At 38.0% G+C, this 9557-nt stretch overlaps 1 pseudogene; it reads left to right on the top strand.

Annotated features, from left to right (window-relative positions):
- The first annotated feature begins 4671 nt into the window (after positions 1 to 4671).
- On the top strand, positions 4672 to 4790 carry LOC149500099 (5S ribosomal RNA; annotated as a pseudogene).
- Positions 4791 to 9557: the final 4767 nt, after the last annotated feature.

The following is a 9557-nucleotide window of genomic DNA, read 5'->3' as shown; positions in this document are numbered from 1 at the left end:
AGATCTTTAGTTTCATCTACAGAGAGATATAGAACTACCAATAAAACTCATCAAACGTCCTGCCCTAACTATTTTATTGCTCAGGTTGAAAGAACTCACGGCCCACCTGATGCTATATTAGTACCAGAGCACATAAATATCTACAACATTAAAAGCGCCACTCATCTTGGGACATGAGTACTAAGTCTCGGTTCTTTAGTACAATGGCTGCTCCACCTTGAAGGATTTGGTTTGAAAACCAGAACTTATTATTGCGCTACAGCAGAAATAGGCGAGGTGGAAGTGCGGAGTTACAGGACGCTCTACCACTCCACCACCAGCGCCATAATCAACAATTTTGACGTTGCATCCAAACATTGAAGACACCTACATTCTAAGCCCCTTTGGTCACTATCATTTCAGTGGCATATAAAATGAAATTTATTTCAGATTTTTTTGGCGACAGTACCAGTTACCTAAGTGAGTTGGGGTCGTCGGGACAGGAGATAGCCGCCAGCGACCCGGGACTCGAACCTAATGAACACTATCTAATAACCAAGCTACTGAGTAATACCGACTATTGTTTTGTTTTAACTCAACGAACTTGTCATAACCATTCTTTGGATTTCATATTTTTTTCAGTTTCACAGCTTTTTACAGATTTAGTTTTTCAATAACAAATATATACACGTTCTGTTATGTAGACGCTAATTTGGAACGAATTTTACGTAAATCCTATTAAGAGCATATTTTTAGTTTACCATCCCAAAAATCATAGTATTAGAGAACGCGGTAATATACGTCGGTCATATAGGATAGCTAGTCTATGAGACAAAGAGTGACACAAGCAACTATTTATACTGGGAAAATGCAACGTGTTTCACTCTTTCCGAACACATATATAACGCAGGTGAAGCCATAGGGCATTGCTGCTATACTAGGAAAGTGAAAATAGTTTCAAATTCAACGACCTAAGCCCAGGATACTTATTGGTGGTAGGACCTCTTGAGAGTCTGCACAGGTAGGTACCACCACCCTGCCTATTTCTGTCGTGAAGCAGTAATGTGAGCTCGTCTACCCATCTAAGCAATAAAAAAAAGGATCATATCCTGGTGGGAAAATAGACGACTGCTATTCCTTAACACCTTTATAAAGTTTTAAACAAATCAATGAATTAAGAGATGAGCTTACGATACTCGAGACCAGTTGATTTCCGAAGCCCATTCCTCTATTCCAGATCTCGATGCGTATTTCGAATCTGCTCCCCACCTTCTACAGTAACTATGGTGTGCTAATGTAATGTGAAAGTTCAGCACTAGACACCGATAAGAATAAAATATACACAATATATGATTATATAACCCATAAATCTATACTTATAATATTATAAAGCTGAAGAGTTTATTTGTTTGAACGCGCTAATCTCAGGTACTAGTCCGATTTGAAAAATTCTTTCAGTATTAGATAGCCCATATATCGAGGAAGGCTATAGGCTATATAACCAAGTGCTTGGTGGTCCACTTGGTGCTCCTCTATAACGTGTCTGTGTCTGAGGGTGCCCTGGGTATGCTGATGTTTCATGAGGCCCAGTCGCGTCACTCCCCAAAAGGTGGTCTATGGGTCGAGAGACACGGGGCCGAGTCGCATCACTTCTAGGCACGTCACCACCGGTAGACAATCGGTGAACAGGAGACTCTGTGAGGAGGATCTCAGGGCGCCACCACTTACCGCTCTGGGAGACTTACACCAATAAATGAAACAAATTATAAATAACAATATTGTGTTTATTACACACAAATATAAAACACATTTATGAGTTAAATTTACAACAGTTATAATATAAGACTAGTGAGAGACTACCAATGCGGTGGACCGACCAAATTAAAACTGCAGTGGGAGGTCCCCTAAATGAGTGCAGTAGAATGGCCTCGAGCAGGGAGAGATGGCGCGACATCGTGAGACGCATCAAGTCTGTCCCTTCCAACATTACATGACGATCACGACCACTCTGTCAAGAGTGACACGACTGAGAAGAAGAAGAAGAAGAGAGGCTATGATACAAAATTTAAATTAATAAAGATGGAGTGTCGGTAGTTACACCGAACACTCGAGAAAGTTACACAGAAAGAAACTTAATATAGATTAGTTAAAAGAAACAATACGCTTCTCTGGATCACTTCCCAGCAACTGGGGTTGCTGAATACGTGCGAGGCTGGGAACGCGGGTGTGTTCTACGTCTACCGCAGTCAAGCAGCCTTTCTTGGACCGACTTGCTAGAGCTCCCCGCTTCTGGCAGCGTCCATATAGAAAGGTGCTGTGGGATCCCGAAGGTGAACAGAAGGTCACGCTCCGCACCCTAACTGTAGTACAAATTTTGTACCAGTTACAAGGACCCGGGCTTAACACACGACACCAAGGATTAATGAAACTGACTTTGGTAAATCTAAGAATATAGTCACCTCGCAGCTCAAGAGATATTACACGAAAGAGCTTTTGACAAAGTGAACTTGTCTTTTTATATTAATAATGTGTTGTTTCTCGAAGATTCTGCATGCCAGTGATGTGCAAAGTTGTTGTCGAACAACATACAAAATCGCACAGTCACGACATGCAGTGTCGAGTATGTGAGGTTTAAAATCGTTTTCTCCACACTGCGCCACGTAGAAACGCTAGATGGCGTTAATTAAAAAAAAAAAAAAATCTAGCGTTACACCACTTGTAAGACCAATACAAGTGGAGCATCAATAAAGAATATTTCAAAATAGGGGTTTAAATAGCTCCTTAACATTCTATAATTCAAAAATATCTTCACTTTCTACGTAAATGAAGGGGAGGGTAAAATTTAGCGTTATGCCAAAGTAACTATTCCACGCGGACGGAGTCACAGGCAAAAGCTAGTCACTAATAACCATAAGTAACACAGCCCACTGATTTTCTCGCCGGGTCTTCTCAGTGGGTCGTGATTCCGATCCGATGGTAGATTCAGCGAAGCACTGCTCTTACTACGGCTAGTGTTAGCAAATTCTCTCAGATTGAGCCCGTGAGCTCACCTACTCGTCCGGGCTTAGCTGGGATAGCCCCTTAAGCTAACAGTGAATAGGAAAGAAAAAAAAGAAATTTTTAGTTCGATAGTCAAGGTTTTGAATAGAGCTAGGTGAATTTCTTCTTGGCGAGGATCGGAGGATTGCCGGGTAATCGTTTTGTAGGAGGCCACTACCATCTTGGCAGTCCCACATTCACCGCGCGCTTGCCCATGCTGGTGCTTTGACACACATTTGCTTTGACAGAGACCCACAAAAGGTCTAGCTTCCCCACATCCGTAATTATACTTTTTTATCTTTAGCCAAGATTCAAAAGGCTCATTACTAAATATTGAAAAAATATGAAGGTTCAAAATCGAATCTCTCTATCAATATAAATATGATCTAACGTATTTACGTCCACGTGTGTGAAATGTATTGTATAAATTTACAAAAATTAGGTACCCTAATTATTTAGGAATGTAATGATTGCTTTTCGAACAAAAAAACTTAACATCTATTATTATATTAAAAAGAAACTCAAAAGAAACCACCGATGAAAAAGCACAATAAAACAGTTTAAAAAGCTCAATACAAAAGCTCTTTTATCGATTCGCGGATTCATGTTACAACGATAAGTGTCACACAGCACTAATCTTAAATCTTTTAAAATCCATTATGAAGTTACCTCTATGTAGTAATTTGAATCTTGTTTAAGCGAACGTGGGGCGATTCGTAAAATGAAACCGAAGTAATTCGATTTTGTATAGTGTAACTGGTTTTGTTGTGTCATTTTAAAATATAAAAATACTAGCCGTACTCGCCTGCTTCGCTGGGCATTTAAAATTAACATTATTATTTATTGTCATTATTATTAGGGAGTCCAACACTCATATAAATATTAGCCTATCCATTAAGTACATTTATTTTCTTCATGGATACCAAGTTTCAAGTCAATCAGATGCATAGGTCAGTAGTTATAACGGAACATCCGTAAAAACCACTGTAGATTTCTATATTAGTATAGATGTTGACATATGCACTTACAATCCGAAACCTCAAGGGATCTTGCAAATACTTTTTATATCCGCAACGGTATACAAGCTTATGGTCCACCAGGACATAATCAGTTACTTTCAGACATGAGGTGTAAGTGTCTTTTTTTTTTCAAAGAAACGCATGATTGGTTTACATAAAAAATACGCGAAATCTTATACCAAATCGTATTGACTCACAATATGCTCTTTTATGACATGGACATTTCAGAAAATTAAATATAAAATAATGCAACTATAATTAAATACATAATCAAAGATAGAAACGCCACTTTACATAAAAAAATATGTATTCACAAGCGTTCAAACTGAACCAGACGCATTATACTATGAAAATGAGGGTAGTTATAAACTCACTCATTAACTGTAGTAGTATTGCGTCCTGCTTTTATATCGTCAATTGTTACATAATTATAGGCCTAAGCGTCACTTTTATCGGCACGTAATTGCATTTTCTATTCAGTAATTATGAACGAGCCCTGCGAATGAACTACGAATATATAGAAGTGGTAGATTCATTTAAATAGAGTATTTGTACAAAGATTCTTAGGAGGGGTTTCTGTTTTTTAAATCGAGCTCTCTATTTTTAGATACAATTAGATACTTACTTTAAGATAGCCAACGTCCATACCATGTTGAGTACACCGGTTCTCGTCTGATCACCGAAGTCAAGCAACATCGCGCGTGGTCAGTACTTGGACGGGTGAACGTCTGGGAACACTACGGGATGTTGGCTTTTTATGTAGTCGTCGTGGCCTAAAGGATAAGACGTCCGGTGCATTCGTAAGTAACGATGCACGGGTGTTCGAATTCCGCAGGCGGGTACCAATTTTTCTAATGAAATACGTACGTGACAAATTTTCACGATTGACTTCCACGGTGAAGGAATAACATCGTGTAATAAAAATGAAACCCGCAAAATTATAATTTGCGTAATTACTGGTGGTAAGACTTCTTACTTCTTGTGAGTCCGCACGGGTAGGTACCACCGCCCTGCCGCATTTCTGCCGTGAAGCAGTAATGCGTTTCCGTTTGAAGGGCGGGGCAGCCATTGTACTGTTAAAAGTGAGACCTTACAACTCATATCTCAAGGTGGGTAGCGGCATTTACGTTGTAGATGTCTATGGGCTCCAGTAACGACTTAAAAACAGGTGGGCTGTGAGCTCGTCCACCCACCAAAAGCAAAAAATAAAAAAAATACTATGGTCGCGACGCGGGAAACGGACCAGTCATTGTGGCGAAGCTTAGAAGAAAGAGGTCGATGTTCCTCTGTAGGCCAATGATAACGATAGACGTGATAATAAATGGCTTAGTTAAATTTTATTTTGAGTCAGTAGTATACAGCTATGTGTTTCGCTCTAGACTTCTTACTATTATTTCAATACAACTGCAAGTTCCACCTCGCATTTTAGGGCTTTTAGGGGCTTTCAAATTGTCACTGTTTTGTGATAGAGTCATTGTACAGTTCAATTGAGATTTCGACCACATTTATTAAGGTAGATGGCGTCATTACGTTGTACTATATTTATATGTTCCGGTTACCACTTAACACAAGGTAAGCCGAAAATCGTTCACTCAACTCCACGCAATATGAATACCACAAAGTGTATGCCATCGCCAATCTGGAGGCAATGTGCCCATCAATTGTGTGGTAATACAGCTCTTTTAAGATTTAGATCGAGAAACAAATTTTTAGCGCTATACATGGTAGGATCGCAGTGACCTGGGGTGGGTGATGAAAAGCTTACCTTATTAACACACTTTTTAACCGACTTCAACAAAGGAGGATGTTCTCAATTCGACTGTATGTTTTTTTATGTTTGTTACCTCATAACTTTTAACTGGGTGAATCGATTTTAATGATTCTTTTTTTATTAGAAAGCTGACGCTTCCCGTGTGGTCACATTTTAATTTAGTTCAGTTCTGATAATGGTATCCATGAGAAAACCATATAAGTCTTAAATTTGCATTACTACTTAATGCGCGACAAATAGATGAATAACTTAATATCACGCCAATCGATTTCGATGATTATTGTTTTTAGTAAATATTAATTTGTTTTGGAATATCTTTTTTATATTTGAAATCGGTTTTTGTTAAAGCATAATTATCTATTTACAATTATATTTGCTTGATCTAAATCGAAGTTTTTCAATTGTACCAACTTAAAGATCTTACTTTTGACTTAAAAAAGTTGTTGGAAATCTGCATATCAAAAACCGATGACAATACAATGATTCTATCACTGAGGACTTTTATCGTGAGTAACACGAACAAGATAAACAATTATTATCATATTTAATGATTGATTCAGTATCGTTTAGTATCAAATCTATATATATACACTTATATATGTATAAATGAATTGCTGTTCGTTAGTCTCGCTAAAACTCGAGAGCGGCTGGACCGATTTGGCTAATTTTGGTCTTGAATTATTTGTGGAAGTCCAGAGAAGGTTTAAAAGGTAAATAAATATGAAAATGCTCGGAATTAAATAAAAATAACAATTTTGTTTTTCCTTTGATGTGTCCCCCGTCGGACGGATTCCTTTTGTTTGTTTTAAGTTAGTTTTATACAAAAGTTTAGATATTTTATTTATCGATTGAGGCACTAGGAAGTCTGCCGGGTCAGCTAGTAATTAATAAAAATTGCTACATTTTCGTCTGTAACAGGTAACTAAAAGTCAGTTTTTTGCTCGCCGATTTAGCTCCTACATGAAACCATACTTATATAACAGACTCAACAAAAAATACAAAATTCTTAACCTAAATTACGAAGAAGTTAAAAGAAAATTAACAAAAGAACTGCTTAATTGGTCCTACTCTTTTTCGGAGGAGTTTCTGAAATGCATTAAGTGACCATAAACACATGCCTATGGTAAAAATCATTACACCTGTTCCTTTTCTTTTTATATATATGTGTATGTGTGGGTATGTGTGTGTATGTAAATATATATATGTGTGTGTGTATATATACATGTATAATATTCGCTTACCTATTTTGATTTTCTCGTATATTCAGCACCGTTATTACTAGTTTTAAGATACTTCTGTAAAAAGCTCTCCACGAGACAGGCAGTGCCTAGTGTGGAGAGTTTTTAGCAAACTGTCGTGTATATGTTTTTCAATGTTAATGAATAAATTATTATTATTATTATTATTATAGTTTTAGTTGTCAAAAATTATCACCAGTATGAACAAGTATAAGGTTGTAACTCCAATTAGCTAATTTAATTGGTTTATGATGACTTGTGTTAATGTCTTGTTATGGGAGGAGCGTCGTTGTCATGGTAACGACGACCACACCCATAAGGGTAGGGATCCCGACAGATGCGCTCGAGTCGCTATTGTGTGCTTTTGTGCGATAAATCTTGATATGAGTCAAGATTAGAATTTGATTTAAACAAAAAATTAAGGACACAGATTTTCGCAAATCCCTGGGACTATGCAAGTGGAACGCATTTAGAGGATGTTTTTTTTTTATTGCTTAGTTGGGTGGACGAGCTCACATCCCAGCTGGTGTTAAATGGTTACCGGAGCCCATAGACATCTACAACGTAAATGCGCCACCCACCTTGAGATATAAGTTCTAAGGTGTCAGTATAGTTACAACGCCTGCCTCACCCTTCAAACCGAAACGCATTACTGCTTCACGGCAGAAATAGGCAGGGTGGTGGTACCTGTGCCGACTCACAAGAGGTCCTACCACCAGTGACTTACCCGTGCAGGGCTACATCTCTCGCGACCACCGGGTTCTAGATTCCGGTAGCAACTTAACACCAGACGGACCGTGAATTTCATCTGGTCAGACAATGCATCAAAGCAAGCCTATCCAGCCTTTCAGTTCGAACGAAATTCAAAATGACGCTCTAATTAACTTGTCCACTCCAGCTCAGTGCTGATCTATGTGCGATTTCAATTAAAAATTCTATTCCCAGCATCCTTATAAATGAGATCCATAATATCTTATAGCAGCGCGGTTCTCCTTTGGGAAATACGCTGATATCGTCTCGAGCATATTTTCTTAATGTTTAGCAGTTACGTTGTTGTCCATTGTATTATACTAAGACTGAATTTTTATATCAATAAGAATTAAAATGGATCGAAAGCCCTTTTATATTTTAGCTTTAGCTATGCTAACACGTGATAAGTAATTTAGTAAAAGTTGTAATTACATCCGGAGTTCTACTGCTCTGAGGAAAATGTTGGGATATCGCGTCATGTCTTTTAACTATCACCAAAGATGCCGTCAGAGTAGCCTTCATCTATACAATCTGAAGTCGCTACCCTTATCCGTAGTAAATCCTTCCACGATGTTTCTGATCACTATAAAATTTCCTTCTTTAAATGAGGTTTCCGGACAGTCCTTCGCTGTGAGCTCGTCTACCCATCTAGCATTTTTTTAAAAGATTGTGACCACCTATCACCAGGTAATATAAAAGTAATATGTTGACTGTATATGAATATATGAATATATAACTGTTAGAGAATGCCTATGGCATTAAGTCCGCCTTTATACTTTCTAGTATATGAAGTTATAAATAAATAAATAAATAGTATGTAATATAAATCCAAGCTTCTTTAAGATTACAATATTCTGTCCAGATACTTTCTTCTCCCTAAAATTATTGGCAGCAGGACGTATTGTAATCTGCAGGGATGCGAACTATCTTTTTACAATAAAGTGTTCTTTCCAGTCTGGTCTGAAGGTTATTTGTGGACAATATTTTTAAAATATTATCATTTACTGGCTCTAATAATCCAATGCTCAGTGAGCCAGTAAAATATTATGATAAAAAGACTGGACTATCTTTTTCCAAAACCAAATTACCATTTCAAGAACCTTCAGACAAGTTCAATTAAGTCATTTAAGCTTTCTCAACGACCGTCACATTCTCTTAACTAACAAGTAGTTGGTCACCTACTTAACTGGCACAAAGTAGTTAATTAACGATTAAGTAACTTTAACCGGTTCCTAAGTTGTCAAGTCTTTCGGCGGGTACGTTCCTTTTAAGGGGGAATGCACATTATGTTTTGTTGCATTAAATTTGTAGATTTAAAAAAAAAGTTGTGCTATTAGGTTGACGAGCATACAGCCCACCTGATGGTGTGTAGCTACCGTTGCCCATGGACGTCACAACGCCAGAGGCACAGACAAACCGCTGCTTACCGTTAAATACTCTACAAGCCTCGTTTGAAAAAGGACATGTCATACATAGCTCTCGGGAAACACCGTGGAGGGGAGCTCATTCCATAGCCGGATGGTACGTAGCAAAAAAGATCTCTGGAAACGCACTGTGGATGAACATATTGACGAGGACCGAAGTCTCTCGGCAAACCCAGAGGTTCCAAATGATCCTTGTGACCTCATATCTCAAGTGAGGCTTAGAATACCATTAATACAGTAGCAAACAGGAAACCGATTCAAGCAAACTGTGTAACTTGAAAATATTAAGACCTGCCTAGAATCCTGTTCACACAGTGAAATTCCATATTTATCATCG

The sequence above is a fragment of the Bombyx mandarina genome, chromosome 23, assembly GCF_030267445.1.
Source record: "Bombyx mandarina strain Sakado chromosome 23, ASM3026744v2".
NCBI classification, from domain to species: Eukaryota; Metazoa; Arthropoda; class Insecta; order Lepidoptera; family Bombycidae; genus Bombyx; species Bombyx mandarina.
Note: the sequence above shows the minus strand (reverse complement) of the source record. Positions and strands in the feature narration are given on the sequence as shown.